This window comes from Agelaius phoeniceus, unplaced genomic scaffold (assembly GCF_051311805.1).
Source record: "Agelaius phoeniceus isolate bAgePho1 unplaced genomic scaffold, bAgePho1.hap1 Scaffold_105, whole genome shotgun sequence".
Classification (NCBI taxonomy): Eukaryota; Metazoa; Chordata; class Aves; order Passeriformes; family Icteridae; genus Agelaius; species Agelaius phoeniceus.
The window spans coordinates 526,158-546,728 of NW_027509873.1; the positions used below are offsets into that span (position 1 = coordinate 526,158).

A 20,571-nucleotide genomic window follows, 5' to 3' on the forward strand; every position below is an offset into this window, starting at 1 on the left:
TGGGTGCTTGGAGGCAAGTCCAGGCATGCAGGAGTTCAGGTTTACCTTTGGTGGAGAAGCTTTAAGGCAAGGTGAAGGAAAGGAGTTGGTTCTGATGGAGGGTTTCGATCCAGAGCTTTATTCCTGGCCCACAGGCCTCTGAATCCATCAACAGCTCCAGGAGAACTCCCAACCACATGGTTTGCTCGCCCTTTTAGCCGGGGGAGAGGGCGAGGGAAGGAACACGGGGGACCACCAGCCAGGTACGGGGCGGGGAAGTCTCAAGGGACTGAGGACACCTGGATGGCCCAATGTCCTTCCAGGAGGGGAGGGCATCTTTTGAATTCTGCCAATCACTCGCCGCCCTTCTGGAATGCCAGGATTGACAGACAGTGCTCAGCAGGGGTCAGGGTGTGGAAAGGAGGGATGATTGACACACCTGGCAGGGAATTATCAGGGAGGAACCTGGGGTATCTGAGGCAAACCATGACATCACACCGCAACATACCACACTACTGAAAAAAATACAGTACTACTAACTAAGACAACATGACACATATAGTATATTAATTTATATATATATATATATGTTCATTTTAATATCTGTGAAGAGCCTATCCTGTAATATGTACTTTTCATAACACCAAAGAAGCCATTTGCACCTTTAATAGACAGCTGACAACTCAGAAGGAAATGCTCAGCTTGTTCACGGGGTGAGAAAGAAAGGATTCTTCCAGATGAGTTAAAGTTTCAGAAACTTTATTTCTTTACAATCCTACTCTATAATCCTGTAGGGTGGTATTTGCAGAAAAATGGACAGGCACTAAATGAACCAGCCTAACCTCTGGAGCTAACTAAACTAACTAACCTTCTAGAACTAGGTCAGGTTTTTAATAAAGCTGCATTCAACTTTGTGGATAAAAAGGTGAAGCAGAAGAGTTGCTGACAGACAAAGGGGTAGCAACCCAAATAAAATGACCCTTACAGCATCTACCAATTAGATTAAGGAATAGATGAGTGCCTGCCTCAGGACAAAATAGAGCTACCAGTCAAGAGATGCTGGACAAAGTGCAGCAACCAACCAAACAATGCATGTCTATAGAAACCTATAGGATAGGAACTAATTATAAACTATGCTTAGAAGCACAATAAATGGCTTCTCCTTGATTCACGTTGAATTGTGCAGAGTCTTTTGTCTTTTCTCCACATACTCCTACTCTAAATCCTACTCTACAGTCTTACTCTAAATCCTACTCTAAGATGGCTATGAAGAAAATGGTCCTGATATGATTATAGCACTGTTTGCTTCTCCATCCTCCTCTTCATTGAGATGATGAGTGGTCTCAGGGTGGATGCAGCCTCAGCTGATGTTACAAATGGATGCTGTTCACAAAAAAACCCCAAAAACCAAAACCAAAACCAAAAAAACAAAAACAAAAAAAAAAAAAAAAAAACAAACAAAAAAAAAGAAAAAAGAAAACAAACAAAACCCCCCAAAACCCCCAAAACAAAACAAAACAAACCAATCAACCAAACAAACAAACAAACAAAACAAACAACAAAAAGACAAAGAACAGTGAAGAGTGAACCATTATTTTCCAAGCTCAGTGCTTCACAGGCTCAATCGGGATTGCTCTGGGTCCTAAAAAGACCCAGAAAGAGGAGCAATGGCACCATCTGCTACCCAGCAGTCACGTGCAGGACCCTGCCATCACAGGCAAACCTGGCCCAGAATCCCACTCATCCATTTATTCAGGTTTGTTTATCTTGTTGGGATCTTTGCCCTGCCAGTGCTCTAGAAATGGTGCTTTCTGTCCCTGGGTTATCTTCCTTTCAGGAAACTCCAATGACTCACATAGGTCCCTGTCTTTGAAAGACAGGCACTGTGCTAATTCCCACAGGGACAGAAAGCAATGTCTACCTTTCCACGCCCTGCCCCTCGTGTGCTGGATGGCACCTTCCTTCCCAGCAGGGCCAGCCCAGTGGCACTGGGTCCTGCAGTTCCCTCTCTGCCACACAACCTGGCAGTAACCCTGGCGCAGTTCCCGTCTGCTTGAGCGTGCCAGGCAGCAGATGGGGCTGGGACAAGTCCCTCCCAGCTGTCCCTGTTTGCGTGCCAGAAACCTCCAAGGCTGGGCTGGGGGGCACAAACCAGGGCCCCTCAGAGGCTCACAGTGAGCCCCCACAGCCCCTCCTGCCACAGCCAAATCTCTGACTGCTCAGCTGGGACTGGCTTCCTTGGGTTCCTCCACCACCATTTCATGTCTCTGTACCCTGCATTGCTCTGCTTCAATTCTTTTGCCATTAGATAAAACTGAACACTCCACCAAATTAGAAAAGAGGGCAACAGAAACAGTCAGAGGACAGAGCACCTCTCCGCTCAGGAAATGCGGAGAAGAGGTGGAGTTATTCAGTTTTGTGAAGAACAGGCCCCAGGGAGACTTTATTGCCACTTTCCAAGACTTCAGAGTAGCTTTGAAGAAAGCGGGGGACATCTTTAACAGGGCCGGTTACAATAGGATATGGACAAATATTTTTAAACACAAAGGGCATCAAATCAGAGTAGGTCTAAGGAAGAAAGAACTTGTTTACTCAGAGCATGGTGCCACCCTGGCACAGCTTGCCCCAAGAGCTTGTAGGTGCCCCATCCCTGCAACCATTCCGGCTCCAGTGGCAAAGGGCTCTGAGCAACCTGATCTCTTTAAAGATGTCCCTGCTCATTGCAGGACACTTGCACCACAGGACCTTTACAGGGCCCTGCCAGCCCAGCCCAGTCTAGGATTCCTCATTGTTTTCATTTGAAGAGCACCAAGAGTGGAGGTGAGGAGGAAGGGGGCTCATCTGATGCCTTGGACTTGAGTGGAGGAGGAGCCCATCCCTCAGACCCTGTTTCACCCGCAGCCCCTTCACATTTTACCTGCAGGAGCTCCTTGGCAGACCAGCGCCGCGCCTCGTCTCTCTGCAGGCAGCAGCTCAGGAAGTCACGCAGGCAAGATGAGAATAGGTTGGGCTGCTGCAGCTTTTGTCTTCCTCCTGTGGCTATCAGGAGTTGAGGCTGGGGAAAAAGGAGACACCAGGCTACACCTGCTTCTTTCCTATCTGTAACTGCTCTCCTGGGTCCCATTGATTAAGCTCCACTCTGCAGTGGCAGTTTCTGCCCTGGCAGAGACACAGAGATGACTTTCCTTTACCAACCAAAAACCCAAACTCCGATGCAGCCACAGCTTTTCCAACATCCCACAGATCTTGCCTTGGCAGCTGATTTCATTGACTGACCTAGTTAGTGGGAACTACATCACCACAAGCACATTTCCTTCCCTGAAGATTCATACCAGCTTGAGAGGCTTTTTGGAAGAAGGACTTTGCTATACTAACTCTACTATATCCAAGGGTTAGTACATGGAAAAGTATCTCTGCAGTGCTTCTTGGTCCCTTAAGAGCAGCTGCCATAAAACAAAACTAATCAAGCTTTTTGCTTTGTTCTTGAAAACAATGGGAATTGGAAGGAAAGAAAGGAAATCCACCAGGTGTTCCTCAGGTAAGGAAACAAACATTTGGAATCTCATCTTCAACACAGACACATTAAGATGCATGCACAAATGTACTGGGATGAAGACGCCTCCTTGGACACACAGGAGCCACCTGCAGCTCTGTCTCTCAGCAGCCTGAAAATTTCTGCTTTCCTTACATGGAAAAGAAAAACTTTTCATGGTCAAATCAGAAGGAGAGGTTCCATCCCTACGGTCACCCTCTACTCATTTGGCTACTCAAGTCAATGCATTAATGGTAGGCCCATCCCAGAAAGTGCCAGGAAACAAATGGGAGGTTTTGGCAGGCTCTCCACATCACCAGGCTCTGGCTTGGTGACGTGCAGAATGTGGCTTGGGCTAGGAGAGAAACACGATCACTGAGTGTTTCAGCAGCACTGCACAAGAAGCAGAAGAGACTCTGTGGCCTTTACACCCTCATGCCCCAGTTTGAAGCATGTTTCCCAGTGAGAAGAAACTGCACAGTGGGGTAAGTTCCTCTCTAAAAACCAGGCCTTAGCAACTTTCTTGTGTTTGGGCTTCTTTTCTTCATTTCTGGAAATGTAACACCAGTTCTGAGAGGCTTGCCTTGTGGTTTTAGGGGCATCTTCACAGACAGACAAGTGGGAACAACTTGAAACCCAAAGCAAATGTTGCCTGAGAAGAGCTGGGGAGTGTTTGCCTGTGGTGAGGTTTGAGCTGTCTGGCAATCCCTTTCCATGATGTGCAGAAACATCCAGCTGCTCCCCAGAGCTCAGTCCCTCTGGGCATGCCGGCCTCTGGAAACACCTGACGATCCCAGCCTTTCTCCTGCTCAAGAGCATCTAACCTAAGCTGAGCTCCAGTTTCTTCAGCAAGGCCAAGGATGCTCACTTCCATGCAGCTGACAGTGTCCATGGAGCTCAGCAGGTCTTTCTGATACTCCTCAGGCCAAGGAATTACAGTGTAGATTGGCAAGACATTGGCTGATCGTTATCCAGTGTGGTTCGTGTGGAACCAAGCTCTAACATGCTGACAAGTCAGGGGGAGAGAGCTCATTCTGCTTTTGCAAGATGGTATTTAGAAACATAGGACACCAACTTGGAACTATTCAAACCTCAACTTGCAGAATCCATCTCAAATAGACAAAAATATGAATGGCAAGAGGCCTTGGAGTCTCCATAAAAATGCCCACCACTGTAACGATAACTCTGTGCTTGTGGCACTGAAATAGATGGTGACCAAAGAGACTTTGCTATTATCCTCTTTAACCCAAAGGAGAATTTCAAATCCAGAAATGGCAATGCACTCCCCTTGTGTACAAATAATTTTTGCGGCTTTCTTTCCTTTTCCCACATCACCAGAGGTGACAAAGAGGGTTTTATCCTGACTCTCAGCTGAGCTCAGCCACTGGCCATGGTGGGGAGCTGGAGTCCTCCCTGTCATTAGAACTGTGCAGGCCAGGGATAGCCCTGCTTATGTGGTAAAGAAACACAGCACCGGTGTCAACTGCCCACGTTGGATCCCAGCCCAGGCACCTGCCTGCAAGCTCATCAACTTGTTAAAGTACCAAGAAACAGCCAAGGGTTTGGCAAACAATTCTAACTGCAGTCGGAGAAAAACACATCCTAAACTTATCCAGGCCACCCACACACATGACTGAACCATGTACAGATGACTTGAAAGCCTGAAAGTTTTGAAGACCCACAGCATTTGGAAAAGATGCTACAGAATGGAAGAGAAGAGCTGTGTTTAAAAAATGAGAAAGCGAGCAGAACTGCTTGGGCATTGCTTTGGTAGTAGGTTTTTTCTCTTTTTCTTTTTTGTTTACTTTTCTTTTTCCTTTTTTCTTATGTTTTCTATAAAATTGAAACTGGGAAGGTCTAACCTCCATTTCTCAGGATATTTATCACATGTCTACCCTCTCCACTGAAAAATTCTTGTCCTTCAGAAACAGAGTTCCAACATTGTTCAAAAAACAAGTGAGAAATGTCAGGCATGGCTGGAGGCCAAAAGGGCAGGTTTCTGAACTGGTTAGGTTTCTGAACTGCCACTTCCCTTTCTGATACAACCAAAGCTACAGCAGATGCTGATGTGTTGCAGGGGCATTTTTAGAAGGAGACCTTGGTGGAAGTGGTGCCAGCAGATGGCAATGGGATTTTGTCCAATGGCACACAGAACATGGGACAGGTGAGAAAGACAGTGGGATCAGTGAGTATTTGCACCTTACCAAGACAGGAGTTGCATTCCAGTAAGGAACTTCTCGTTCCACCATTTCGATGCCCACGATTCCCAAAGACCATATGTCCACTTTGGGGCCATATGGTTGACCTGTCACCACTTCAGGCGCCAGCCACCCAGGAGTGCCGGCCACGCAGCTCCGTCTGCCCTGCTCAGGGGTGAGCTGAGCAAAGAGGCCAAAGTCAGCTGTGGAGAAAACAACAAACCATGAAAGCCAGCTCCAATTAGGAAACCAAGCAAAAGAATTCCCCACTCTCAGGCTAAGAATGTGCTGTTGAATCTCCTGGAGAACTGTGCACGCTCGATTTCCTTGGGGCTTTAGCCAAGGGAGTATGGAATTGGCCGCTTCCAAAAAAACCCAGGTTTCTTAACGCTGCTCACAGCAGTGGACTTTATGCCCCTGAAGCTTTAGATTGTAGCTCCCTCTGTCTGGAAGGGACACACACAGAGCAACGCCACTCTTGACTGCTTGTGGTTCCTTATACCTCTGTGCACGTTGCAACTGTGCCTTCAGCTCACAGCAGGGGTCCCTGCACTGCCACCAGCACCATTTCTGGGGAGCTGGCAGTCACTCCAAGCAGCCCCACACCCACATCCCTGGAACGCTGCACCTGACCAAGAATATACTGACCCAGCTTGACAGAGCCGTCGGTTTTGAGAAGGATGTTGCAGCTCTTCACATCTTGGTGGATGACGCGGTTTGAGTGCAGAAAATGCAGTCCTTGCAGGCACTGAGCGAGAAAACAGAAACAGGAGGGCAAAAATGAGTGATGTGATTTCATCACACAAGAAAGGAAACAAAGAATCTAAAAGATTCCCTCTCCAGGGGAATGGGGAGTAATGGCAGAACAGTAATGGCCACTGAGAGGAAGAGCTTGCTGCTCCAACACTTGCAGAGCAGGACCTTTCTAAGGAAAGGCACGTCAGCTTTTGAAAGAGCAACAGCACCTGCTGTTGTAGGCTGTGCCCTGCAAACCAGCCAGGATGACTCCTGCTGCAGTGGACGTGCTTTTTCCATGCAGAGGACAAAGGAGGGGTTTTGAAAGGAAAAGTCCCTCCCCTTTGGTGTGAAGCGGATCACTTTTGGGTGGGAGGCTGCATGACAAAGATTTTCTTGCTGGCTTCAGCACAGGCTTGGAAGTATCCCACCAGTCACTTTCCGGAAGCAAAGAGCATTTTGGCTGCACTACTATCCTTTTCAGCTGAGGACTGTGAGACATGAGTCTTTTTTCTTTGCTGATCATTTCAAATCCTGCCACCAGCACCTTTGCTTTTACAGGCAAGGAATGCAGTGAAGACAGACTCCAGGCAAACATTTAGAGAGGCAAGGTGGAGAACAGCAAATACAAATACAAGAGACAGAGCAAGAATACAACAGCAGGAGATAAGAGTACTGGCACTGAGTACAGGGAGTGCAGGGGCACTGGCAGGCCTTTCACTTGAGATGCTTTTACTTGCCCATAGAATAGCAGCAACACAGAAACAAAGCTTGGCACAGGAAATCACTCCAGCTCTGAGCCCCTGTTTCCCAGACAATCCTGCCCAAGCCCTTGGAAACACGGATGGGATTGCTGACCTCCCGACTGATGGCTGCCATCTCATCTTCAGACAGGTAGGTCTTGCTGATGACATTGCTCAGAGTGCCTCCATCCATGTACTCCATAACCAGCCAGAGCTCCTCACCCACAAGGTAGCTGAAAGAAGGAAACAAGGGCGTGGAGATGAATGTACATGGCTAGGTTGCTGTGTGGAAAAGACGGGTTGATTCTTCTTTTCAGGTCCCTTTGAGACAAAGACAAAATAAAGGAATAGACATTCCCTCTTGGCTGTGCATTGTTTGCCATCTGTGCAGTCTCAAGTAGAAAGGCACAGCTGTGAAAAAGGAGATGTCTTAGATGGGCAGCAAGCAAAATGTGCAGTTTAGTAACAGCCCAGATAAAAAACCTGTCACACATGGTGTTTCTGGAAAAAAGCACCTAGTCTTCCTGGCATGCATAGCAATGGAAAACAGTGGCAACAATCCAAAGGAAATCCTTGTTAGTTTACCTGGACCTAAGAAGACACTTGAAAAAAATCAAGCTCCAAAACAAAGTGGTGGCTGTGAATATAGAGATCATTGATTTAGTAAGACACGACTCATCCGGGTTTTTGAACAATTTTCAAATACCATGTGCCAGCGAAGACTCATGGAGACAAAATGCAATCTCTTCCCATCCACTGGAGATGAAAAGAGCAATAATAATTAGCCAATAATTACAGCTCTATTTTCTGCCAGTGACCAAAGTGGGATTTTACCTTGCATGTTTGCAATATGTGAACAAACATTCATGGGACAAAAGCACAACTCACCTGTCTAAACAATTGACCAGGTTGGGATTCTTATTCACCTTCATGACCATGAGTTCATTGACTTTTAGTTCCTTCTTCCTCAGTCCTTGAAGATGTATTTTCTTTATGACCACCTAAAATGACATTGAAAATCAGTAACTTGAGCGGTTGGTGGCATGAGACCACAAGGCACATGGAGTGAGTGATTTCGCAATGACACAGCTGAGCTGTGCCAAACTGCCTTGTGATTAGGCACTGCAGTAATTAGGAACTGACGTTCCAACAGCCCATTTCTCTGTTCCCTTGGGAGCCAGTTACAGGACACGTGGGGCCACTGACATTTTGCCTTGACCACTTGGTAACAGCAGTGTCTCAGTTATCACCCACAAAGCTCTGACCACACTCTCTGCTGCTTTGTTTGCGACTGAGAAGAAGCAATCCATGCCTTAAAACTCTGTGGATACATCTTGGGCTATGGGCAGGGCTTAGGGCTTTCAGGGACGCCTTGCAGATCTCTCCCTATGTGCAGTTCCCAAGTGCAGCAGGTGGCTAAGGAACCACCAGTAACTTTCAGATGTATTTGCTGGCAGCCAGAAATGAGACTTCAGGACTCTGAAGCTGTAGCCCCAAAGAGCAGTGAGGTGCTCGAAGGCACCACCTTTGTTTCAGCAATGGAGAGCGAGTGAGCGCGTCCTTCTCTGAAAGGAACCGCTGCCCTCCGTGCCTTCCTTCCGGCAGCTGAGGAGGACAAAGTCCCAAATGCATTTTGCGGGCTGGCACCAGTCTGTGCTTCTTGTGCCTTTTCAGCACAGCTCTGCCCAAAGCTCCAGCCACAGCTCACACCAGAGGGGAAAGCCCTCGAGTGCAGCAGAATCTGCAGGTGCTGTTGACAGTTACCTCTCCTCCTGTGGCAGTGTCGAGTGCTTTACAAACATCTCCAAAAGTCCTAGAAACAAAAGAGAAGCAGAGAAAGGAGAAGCCATTTAGATCTTGCAGTGAAAGCCAGCCCACGCAGGAGATCTGTGCTGTAAATGCCTAAGACCTGCAGGACACTGGAAGCATGGAGATGTCTTTGACAATGCCTTCTGAGCACACTTAGAAATTCTGATCAGCACTGACAATCTAAGCCCAGTGCCTGAACACATTTGCAGCTTGTCTGACTTCACACTTGATACCTATTCCACCAGCAAAACACCTGATGCATAGTTTGGTAAAATTAACATTGCTTGGACTCACCCACTGCCAATATTTTCCAGTTCAATGTATTTTATAATAGGATTTTCCATCTTCGCCATTCTCCCTGAGGGAAACAAAATGCAAGATGTTCGCTTTAAAGCAGAGATCCCAGCTTCTAGGAGATACAAGAGGCAGCCCCACTGTCTGGGGCTCTGAGCCTTCCCTTTGTGGACAGCTGGCTAACAACAACAGGAACAGGAACTGGAACAACAAGAAAAGAACAGCAGGTCCACAGCACAAGTGGCTGGCACAGAGACTGATTTCTAGCATCCTTTGAAGTGAGAGACCTCTTGACAGCAGACACACAGGGAAGCACAGGGAGATACATTCAGAGACTGAGACCAGAAGAGAACACCTACCAAGGCAAGTAAGTTTGTCATCTAGAAACATTAAGGAGAGCTGGAACTAACAGTGCCTTTGTTTTCTTGGGAATAAACACTGTGAGATTTAGAAAAGGTTTCCTACTTGCTAAGATTAAATGCACCTGGACATCTAGAATCAATTCCTCTGAACAGATGTCAAGTTCAGAACAGGAGGAATTATTGCCAAGTGTTCCCATCTTTTCCAGCTTGCAGCAGTTTGCCAGAAGAATGCCTCTGCGTTTGTAAACCAGAGCAGCTCATGCTAGAAGCAATCCCGACGGGGCTTTCAGCATCAGGGCCCTCACCCTTTATGAGCAGGCTGAGCTCAAAGACGCCCTTGCCCGTGCCCCGCGTGAAGAACCACGCCGCTTCTCTCCACCCCGACAGCGCGGATCAGTCGCTCCCATTGCACTCGCCCTCTCGGCACCGCACACGTCCCCATCCTCCCAACTCGGCACGGCGGGCATGGGCACAGAGGACAGCAGTGCTCCTCAGGCGCCCTGTGACACAGAGAGCTGCCCAGAGGAGATGCTGACCCTCTTGTGAGTCCGGGCCGTGCGACGCAGCAGCCGGCCCAGAGAAGGGGCTGCTGCCTCAGGCAGCTCCGCGCTGCAGCAGCCGGGCAGCAGCGGGACCCTCCCAGCTAAGGAAGGCTCCAGCCTCTGCACTCCCACCAGCCCTCAGGGGCAGGGCAGCGACCACAACAAGGCTGGCAAAGCCCAAGCATGAGCACTGACAGGCACTGACTGGAAGAAGCCAGAGTGAGCCTGAGCCCTGTACAAGCTGTTGCCCCCATTCAGGACACAACACGATGGGCTTTGAGATCAGCCACACCGAGGCGCAGATCAGTGCCCTTTTTGTCCCAACAGGTGATGGTAGACACAGAATCCACTGGGCTCTCTTCTCAACCCTACCAGATCTTATCTGAGAGCACAGCACTGGCAGCTGTTAAGGGCAAGAAGCAGATTCATTGGGTTGTGCTGCAGAATCACAAAGGGCTTGATGTGTTCTCCTAGAGACTGATCTCAGCAGAGCTTCTGCCAGTGGCTAGGACTCAAGCAGTCACAGCCTTCTGCTGATCCAGGAACAATGCCTGCTTCTGCCTTCGGCAGAGAGGGAAGCCCAGGCAAACTCCAGCCAGTCTAAGCTGCCCTCAGAGGCAGCAGGAACACCCAGAGCTCTCTCTTGCTGCCTCGGAGCAACGCCAGCACTTCTGTGACACTAAACCGAGGAGAACCCTTTGGTACAGCTATGCTGACACGTGCACACAATACACTGTCCCTCAGATAAGAAAGATACCAGACGTACTCAGTTGCTCCAGGGAGTCACCCGCCATCTCCTGTTGCTGAGCAGCAGCTGGGTCAGCACGGGAGGTGAACCAAGTGCTCAGGCTCCACTTCTTCAGCTGGAGAGCAAAGGCTCCTTGGGACGGCACTGCTGCTTCTGCAGCAGCTTCAGTGTCAGAGTCGGTGTAGGTCTGAGACAAGAAATGAGTTTATGTCAGGAAGGTGTGGCAGAGATTGCCCTGAAATGCAAGAGAGATTGCCATTTGAAATGCAAGCCCTTAGGAAGCTGCTGTCAGCCACATGCAGAGCTCTTCAACTGGATTGCTTTGGATGCCACTTGTGAAACCAAATGGTCAAAACCAAAGGCTGGTTTTACTCGAGGTCATAGCCAGTTTCTTGTTCTAAAGGATGACTGCAGCAACGACCACTCCACTTCCTCCCAAAGACTCCTTTCCCCCTCCTAGGTCTGCAGATACATTTGCAGCTCCTCATTCTAATGTTCTACCTCCTGCCATGAAATTCTCTTTTTCTGCACCTTCCTCGGGACGTGCTCATCTTGCAGCATCTCTGGATGGTTCAGTTCCTGGGCCTCATGCCAGCCTCGGGGCTCTTGGTTGCCCATCATTTGCTGGAACTCTCTGCAGGCTGCCAGGTAGGATGGCAACACTTCCACCTCAAGTCAAAGAGAACAAAGCAGTCAGAGACTACAGCTTGTCCCCGTCAGCCAGGAGTCATCGACTGGGAAGAAAGTAAAGAAAAGGACAGGAGCAGATTCACAAGGGATACAGACAGCTTGTAGCTCGTATTCCAGATCTATGTGAGTGACCATGTTCACCTGCAAAAACACCTCAAGAAACAAGGTCACCTGGAAGAAGCCAGCAGGAGTTCATTCGGATGAGTGCTGGCTAAATGGCCAAGGGAGTAATGCCACTGTCTAGAGCATCAGCTGAGATTCAGCAGACCAGGAAGTGCCCTTCAGAGCAGCTCTGACAGAGGCCTCATCACGATGGGACTCAGAGGCATCACCCACCCCCTGCTGCTCTGCACTGGAAAGGCAAGGAGGCCAGAAACCACCCCTTGGGTGACTGCAGTGGCTATTGCTGTTTCACTCACTTGCTTTTCTAGAGCCTTTTGTTCCTGAAGGAGGTGATTAATTTTCTCTTTGATGATTTTAATTTTTTCGTCTAGCCTCTTCTTCCTTGCCTTGATCCTAGCCTCAGTTTCCTGCAGCTGTGCCTGCACCTGTTCATCAATTTTCTGTAAACAACAACGGAAAGGACTCTCTTTCATGAGTGGAGTGGCTGCCATTCCTTCCTTCACCTGTTTTTGTTGCTTGCCCCTCTGCATAGGGAGATTCTTCTCCTCTTGGATGTCTTCATTCCTCCTCTTTGCTGCCATGATGTCACTCTGAGTTTCAGGCAGCTCTGCTTGTGGCTCTGCCTTGATGTTCTGTACACACAAAAGCAGAGCAAGTGACTGAGAGCTGCCATCAAGATCAGTTTTTCTCTCTTTTAGCCTCAAAATCACATTTATTCAGCCCCTTCTTTCTGCTTCCCTCCCCAGCTCTGCTCCCACTGTAACCATCCTGTCCCGGTGCTGGTCTCTGCAGATTCCAAGGCTCTGTCCTTTCAGTGCCTGTGGGACTTCCTGGCCTCCTCAGTCCCAGGAGCTCTGGTTTATGCCCCTCTTCCTGCCCTTCCCTCTGTCCCCTGGCCAGTCAGGCTTACCTGGCCATTCTCCTGTGGCTCTTCCACCTGCTGCCTGAGCTGCTCTTCCTGCTCTCGGGCAGGGAACAGCTCTCCCTGAATCTGGCATGGCATCTCAGATAAGGCAGTCTGCTCCTGCTCTTTCTCTAGAAGCACCTGCACAGAAAGCAAGACAAGATGGGTTTCACCTTCCTGTACGACCTTTGTGGGCCAAGACTCAAAGACTGCTGGGCTCACACGCTCCCAAAGCACTGTGCTGCTGCTCTGCTGGGTCCTTCTCTGCCCGTGGGGAGGCACAGATTCCAAAGTGACCCTGGCCCTACAATCAGGGGCCATCTGGGGCTGAAGCTCCAACAGCCTCTCAGGCAGCTGACAGGGAAGGTGTGGCATTTCTCAAGGGTCTGGTGAGGGCCTCCCTCTGCTTCTGCCATGTCCTCTTTGTCTTTCAGTGGTGACTGACACCCCGCCCTGTCCCACAGCTCCATCCTGGCCCTGCAGGTGGCTTCCTGGGTGAGCTCACTCCTTGTGAGAGACACTTCTGGAGTTCACATTCCCTTCAGGCCTGCACCAGCATTCCTCCTTCCTGACATCTACACTCTTGTTAGAAAATGGGGTCATTCAGGAGATAAGGATGCATGCAAAGATCTCTGATGGAAGTCAGAGAACCTCTATGGCCATCTCAGTATATGGAGGAGGACCAAGGTGTTTCTTCTCCCTCTTTTGTCAACTGAGAATTCTGACCAGCAGTAACAGAGTTTCTCATAAGGCCCCATTAACAAATGCACTTACACAGCCCTGGGGATGCCAGCAAAGGAAACCATGTGTCATGTAATGCATGTATGGGCAAAGTCACCAGACCCCAACTACAGCATGGGATAGTTCCACTCCCTTAGGACATGCAAAAATTTAAAGGATAAAAAGAAGGCTTCAGGTCAGAAAAGGCTGGAGTAGGGAAACATGAGGGGAAAAAACAACCATCTCTGGAGGGGGAAACATCTCTGCCTGCTCAGGATCAGTCAATGGAACTTGTCTCTACTCCTCTCCTGAAGGGATGCCTTTAGGTGAGCTTTGCATCTTCCACTGCTTTGGAGCAGAGCCAGGAAGATTCAAATAGATAGATAGACAGACAGATCTCACTTTTATAATCTCTCTTTACTGTACTGTGGTATTTACATTCTTTGAACACAGAGAGATATAATTCTCTCTCCTAGGTTTTTTTTAAGGGGAGGTAGTGAGAAACTTAGAGAAGAAGAGAAAACAATTATTATCTCTACTTGCTGTTCTTGTTGTTTAGTACATGTAGAATGTGTTCTAGTGATTGTTTACTGAAAGTGATTTGTTAATTGGATTTTAGTGATAGTTGTTTAGCTTGATTAGCCAATTAGATAAAAGCTGTGTCATGACTGTCTGGAGACAGTCACAAGTTTTTCTTTAGTAGCTTTTTAGTATAGTATCTCTTTAGTATAGTTTTAATATAGTGCTAGTGTGATATAACACAGCTTAAGAAAGCATTTGTTTAACCTTCTAAATCATAGAGTCGAAGCACATTATTCACCACCTGGGGGTCACCCTGAATCAATACTGTCCTTTCTGTCGCTACACACATCAACACTCGGTAGCAGTGCCCCGATCTGCAGCCATCCTGAACTTGCTCTCCTGTTGCTTCAGTAACCCACACTCTTGGGGAATCTGGAGCATGTGGGTCCTTATGGAATGCAATCAGACCCAGAGCGTTGTACTGGGAACTGCACTCTTTGTGCATCTGTGCTCAGGCAAGTTCTTCTCTTGGACTCGAGCACACTGATGGTGCTAAAGTGGCTGGAATCAGAAATGCAGCCCAGCCCCCCCCAGCTCCTCTAATCTCTGAGCACCAGCTGGAATGCAAGGGCATTGATTTCCTGCTCAATTCCCAAATACAACACACACTGATTCCCTGGGCTGCCAAAAGACACGGGAGCCGTTAACCTGAAAGTGATGTGTTTCCGCCAGTGCTGGAAAAGGGCAGGAAAGATTGAGAAAAAGCTCCCTTGCTCCCTGGAGAAGGACAAATTACACAAGGCTTCTCCTCCTAGCAAACAAACAAACAAATAAACAAACAAAATATGAAAGTGTTACCTACTCCAGTGTCTAAAGCACTTGGATGCAGTGAAGGGATGTTTGGCAGGGAAACAGCCCTTGTGCTGAGCATTGGATATATGGATCTAAGGCAGGGATCTATGGAAGTCTGCCTGAAGGTCCCTCATGAGCCCCCCATTGTCCAGGCTAAAGCTCCCTCAGCACCTCCTCGCTGGCCTTGTGCTGCACCCCCTTGCCCAGCTCCCCTGTCCTTCTGTGCACGCGCTGCAGCCCCTCAAGGACTTTCTGCTTCCCAGGGCCCACAGCTGCACCCAGCACTGCAGCGGTGGCCGCAGCGCTGCCCAGCACAGGCCACGCTCGCTGCCCTGCTCCTGCTGCCCCCCTGCTGCTGACACGGCCACCGTGCCCTGGCCCTTCTTGGCCCCCTGGCCACACGCTGCCTCATCTTCAGCGGCTCAAGGCCGCCAGCCCTGCGTCCTTTTGGCCCACGCAGCTCCCCAGCCACAAAGGTGCCCATTTCACTTCAGATACAGCAGGCATCATTGCAAGGTGTACATCCTGGATTTAGCATTACAAGACAGCAGTCAAGGACTTGCAGCTTTGCTCCCACTCTAGGCTCCAATGCAGTTTTCAAAGCAAACTACACAATAGAAGGTATCAACAGACACATGCAGCGTCTGGGTTTTGCCTCAGAAGAAGGGTTCAGAACTACTCACTTTGTTTCTTTTGCCACACTAGACAAGAATGCCCCCCCCCCAGCTTCATGGACAACACAGTCATCTCCTTGCAGCTTATCAAAGACCAAGAAACAGGCAGACTCAGAGCACCTATCTGCTCTGCTACTGGCTGCTCTGCCTGAAGAGGCAGAAGAGCAACCTGACAACAAAGGCACCAAAATCCCTGACTTCAAGCAGCAGCTCTACATCCCCAGCGTGTCTCTGAAATAGTCCCAAGTAAGCACACCCAAGAAGTTTGTGGGGACAAAGCACCACAAAGAGCTTGTGTGGTCAGATCAGCATTTTTTTGTGCCTGCAGCTACTTGGCCAGTCTGTGCAGGGGGACAGGTCCCTCCACGCCACAGTGTCCCCTGTGTATCTGACAAGGTTGAGCACAGTGTCTTTGACATGCTCCCTGCTCTGGGATCAGGGAGCATTCATGCTCCAGGCTGGCCCCTGTCCAAATGCCAGGAAGCTGCTGCCTAAGCATGACAGATCAAAGCCCATTGTCCAGCTGTCACAGGCTGGGGGCAATCACCAGGTCCTGGCAGGACTCCAGCACTCAGCATCCTCAGCCAGCAACAGCAAGTGCCGGCTGGTCAGAAACTTGCAGCTCTGCCTTGCACCAAAGACAGCAGCACACACAACTGGCACTTACTGGCTCAGAATGGTCAGGCTGTGGTGTGACCACAGCTGGAGGCTGGCGCTCATCCACCTCATTTGCCTCCTCTTTGGCCTCCTTTCCATGAGCAGAGGGAGCCAGAGGAGAGACTGCTGTTGGTTCTGTGATCTGTGGACAGACAGCAGTGTGAGGGACAGAAAGTTACCTATAATTTAAACCTTATTTCTATTCAGCACTTTATTCTATTCAGCTCTATTTCTACAACCAGCTGTACTAAGGACAAATCAGAAACTTTGAGAACAATGGGATTCTAAGTCACTGTGACTGAATTTAAATGGGCTAATTCAACAGAATTGCTAATAGTTCTGAATTAGACATTATGCCCTGGCTACTATCAAGAAGCAACATTCTCTCTGCAAAATGAGCTTTTCATTCCTTGAAAGTTCTGAAATGGAATATCAGGAAAAAGCCAGCAATGCCTTTGTTATTGCTGCTGCAGACATGGAAATGGATTTTCTTTCAGCCTACCCAGCTGGCCCTCTACACTCTGCTGCCACAGGCCAAGCTCACAGCTTGCTCTACAATTCTTAAACACCAGGAACATGAAATGTTCCTTTCTCACTCACCTCAGGATCAGCACCTCTGAATACACGGATCATGTGATCTGGAGTGGGCAAGGGAAAATGAACAAGGGCTGTGAGAAAACTGCCTGGGCTGCTGAATCCCACAGAAGAGAAGAAGTCAACCCAAACAGAGAGTATTTTTCTTTATCAACATCCCTCCACGTGACATACTTCTTTCACACAGCCAGCAAGAGATCAGGACAATAATCTTGGTTGTGCCTACACTTCGGCCTGTTTAGCCAGTAAATGAATACAAACGTGATCAAGGAAATGCAAATTGTTCTTCAACACTCCATGCTTCTGTTCTGTTCAACAGATAAAGCAGCTCTTGTTCTCTTGTCTTTCAGGTACTTTTTTAAAAAACAGAAGTTGCATGCACTAATTCCCATTAAGTTGCTGAAAACAGTCACCCAGAAAAGCTTCCCCAAAATCCCCCTGAGCTGTGGCAGTTCTACTGTGAAACAGCACAGCAGCAGCTCCAGGGCTCAGGAGCAGACACTCACGGCTTTAGAGTTTGCACTTCACTGCAAAGGGAATCACTATTTTAGCACTCAGCCAAGGGTCAAAATAGACAGTCAAATCCTTTCATTACAAAATTTAGAATAAAAGAAGCTGTCCCTCAGTTCTGGAGAGAACTACAAAGTCTTTAGAAGGCCTTCTGAGAAGGCCTCCCAGTCTGCATTTTGGAAGTTGTCCTGCTTGATCCAGCAAACTGAGGAAATGACAGACTCTGCTGCCACAGACTCTCCCGTGGAGGGAACGGAAGCCCTGCAGGTTCCCTTGCAAATGCTGCCCCAGTGGCTACAGACACCCCCTTTTTAGCTGAACGCCCTGACAGGAGCTTTACCAAACCACTGGCATCCTAATGCTCTTTCTCTTTCAAAATCAACCCAGTCACTAAGAAAGAGCAGGAAGACATGCAAAAGCCAGGTTAGCTTGCACCCTAACCTAAATAGAGTTGAAACCTCTACTTACTTGCCAGGCTAGTCATGAAATAGGCGGAATAAACAGTGCCATACATGGTGCAAACTGCAGCAGCGAGTTGCTCAATCATTGTAGCACTGTTGTTCAAGTTTACCCCAACACTACAAAAGCCAAGACTCCTGTCAGTGTGCAGCTACACACTGACAAAGGCCACAATCAGGAGGATGCTCCTGATCTCAGCAAGCCCTAGGGCTGCTCTGGCACTGAGGCCTTCCATGCAACAAGGCAACCTTCTGATGTCACCACGACGATGTGGCAACCATGCCCTGATATCACAAAGCAAAGTATGACAAAGCAGAGCATCACAAAGCATGTTAGTCTGTGAATTTATGCAAAGCAAAACCAACCTTCCCTACAGCAAACACAAAATGGCCTCGGAAGTTCTCCTCTGACACAAAGCAGCACAAACTCCCCCCATGGGCCAAACCCTGTTGTTGAAGGGATCCAAGAGGAACTCCAAGAGTGCCCCAAGCACCTACAGCCTGTACCCCAAGTGAGCATTCAGATGGGACCCAAGCAAAGGAAACCAGACCAAGAAAATGGCCCAAAGCATTGTACAGAACCAGGAGAGAAAGCACTATTGGCATAGCAGCTGAAGTAATTCCTAACCAATCACCCCATATATCTGCATGTTTATTGGATGTTCCCAGGGCTGCTGTGTATGTACATCTCTTCCCCTGCTCTGCCTTTCTTCCCCTTTGGCAGCAGTGGAACTGGCAGCATCTGCCCGCCAGCAGCAGCTGCTCCAAGCTGGGAACGCGGCTGGCGGTGCTGATTTCCAGAGGCTCCTGTGTCCCAGGGAAGCCAAGGCAGGAGCAGTTGAACGGCGCTGGCGCTGCTGCTGCTCTGTGCCAGAGAGCCCCGGCTGGGCAGGGCACGGTGCCCACTGCGCTGCGGGCTCCTTCTCCTGCCAGAGCTGGGCACACCTGGGAGCAAGGCATGGCAACCTTTGGGCAAACCAAGGGGTTTCTGGGGCTGCACTGCTCTGCACACACCCAGCTCACCTGCAGCACAGAACCTTAGTCCCCCAAAAGGTAAACAAGATGGAAACAGCTGGAAAAGATCTCATTTCAACCATTCTTTATGCTTCAATAGAAATGACCAAAATGAAAGTTACCGAGCAGGGCCCGATCCACACTGCCAGCTCAGTGTGAGAAAAGAGGCATTACTTTATTTCAGTGCTGGGTGCGTGGGGAATCACTTCCCTGAAACATGCACACCCACGTGTGTGTATCCATGGAACTAATACATTCCTTTCATTACTTTTATTCATTACTTTGCTCAAACTCACAGGCTAAACCTTCTCACAAAGTATTTGACATGTTTAAATCACTTCCCCAAAATTACTGACATTTAGAGTAGGGGTCTCTTGAAGGTCTCTGCTGGTCATGTGGTGAACATCCCATTCCTCAAATTCTCCTTCCATGGTTAAGAGCCTTCTTCTCCTTGAATGCATTGCAGCTACCTCCTCAGTAGGCCCACTGTCTTTATTCTCAAGGCTAAGATATCCACTTGCACACATTAACCACTGGTGTGAGGGAAGGTATGACTCAGCACCGCCTGTTAAAGCTTAACAAATTCACAATTTGTTGCAGGTAAACACTTCCCCAACGTCTCTCCTTCCTTCTCTGGGAATCAAACACAAGCATTTTGTGAGCACTGAGCCCAAGGCCGCCTCCAACCCTCCTGTCACCCACCAGCCCTCCTCTCTTCACAAACAGCAGGTCCAGCAGTGCCTTCCCTCACTGGCTCAGTCACCAGCTGTGTCACAAGTTCTCTGTCACACACTCCAGGAACATCCTGGGCTGTTTGCTCTCCACTGCACTCTGTTGCCAGCAGACATCCCCACCCTGTTCCATAGCCCTTGCAGAACCCTGCACCTGCTATCCCCGGGCACCTGGGAAGGGGAGGCAGTCACGGAAGAGATGCACCAGCTGCACCGGGCAGGAACCAAAACCCTCTCGCGGCACAGCTGCTGGCCTGTGTCTGGCACAGCTCCGGCTGCCCCACTCCTCATGGGCTTTTGGCTGGAAATGCAATTGCACTTTCTGCCTCATGTAGAAATACCAGGGCTGCACAAACAACGGCCAGCAGGCCACATCCCAAAGGCACTGCAGCATGGAGTTGAGAAGGAAGAAGACCCTTCCCCAATTCCTAACCATACCAAAAAATACCACCATAATTGGGACTTTTGTCTTCTAGCAAACGGTACTGAGCACTTTTGTCAGATGAGACAAAGCACATGACAAGCTTTACATGTCTCTTCCTCAGGAAAATCTTCCTGGAAGACATGACCAGTGCCACAGATTGTTTCCTTTCCCTACAAATGCTCTAGGATAAAAAATGTCGACTTCTGCATTGTGCTGAACACAACTTCTCTGGAGGGGTTTCCACAAAAATGGAGAGACAAAAAGACACCCATTGGTTGCAGCTCAGACAATGCAGTGCAGTGGCAAGGGCAGTGTTGTGGAGGCTGGGAGAGGGCCAAGTTTCTGCTGCCTGACTTGGGACAAGTAAATTCAACCAGGGCTTTTTTTCCATCTGAGTGGAGTCTTTTTCAGATGGGTGTTTTGATGAGAAATCTCAGTCTGGATGCAAGATGCCATTCCACAAAGATGCAGTTCTCATCCATGTGGTTTGGCCTGGCTGAATCATGGTTTTCTTCCCCTCAAACAGTACCAAGTTTGAGTAGTAAGGAGCAAGGCAATTTCTGAACAACTTCAGTCAACAGGTGTCTGAATGTGGACTTTTTGTCTTGATATTCCTGTCCTTCATGTAACTTGCTTGATGGACAGCATGTTTGGTTTATTTCCCCCTGTGCTGCAATCAGCATTTAAGACAGGAATTTGCTCCTTGCTGTCTCTTCATGCCACTGGCAGAGCTACTTGTACCTGTTCTCCTCTGAC

The 20,571-nt window shown here is 48.8% G+C and overlaps 1 pseudogene; it reads right to left on the reverse strand.

Moving 5' to 3' along the window:
• Positions 1–1,269: 1,269 nt before the first annotated feature.
• On the reverse strand, positions 1,270–17,882 carry LOC143692788 (uncharacterized; annotated as a pseudogene).
• Positions 17,883–20,571: the final 2,689 nt, after the last annotated feature.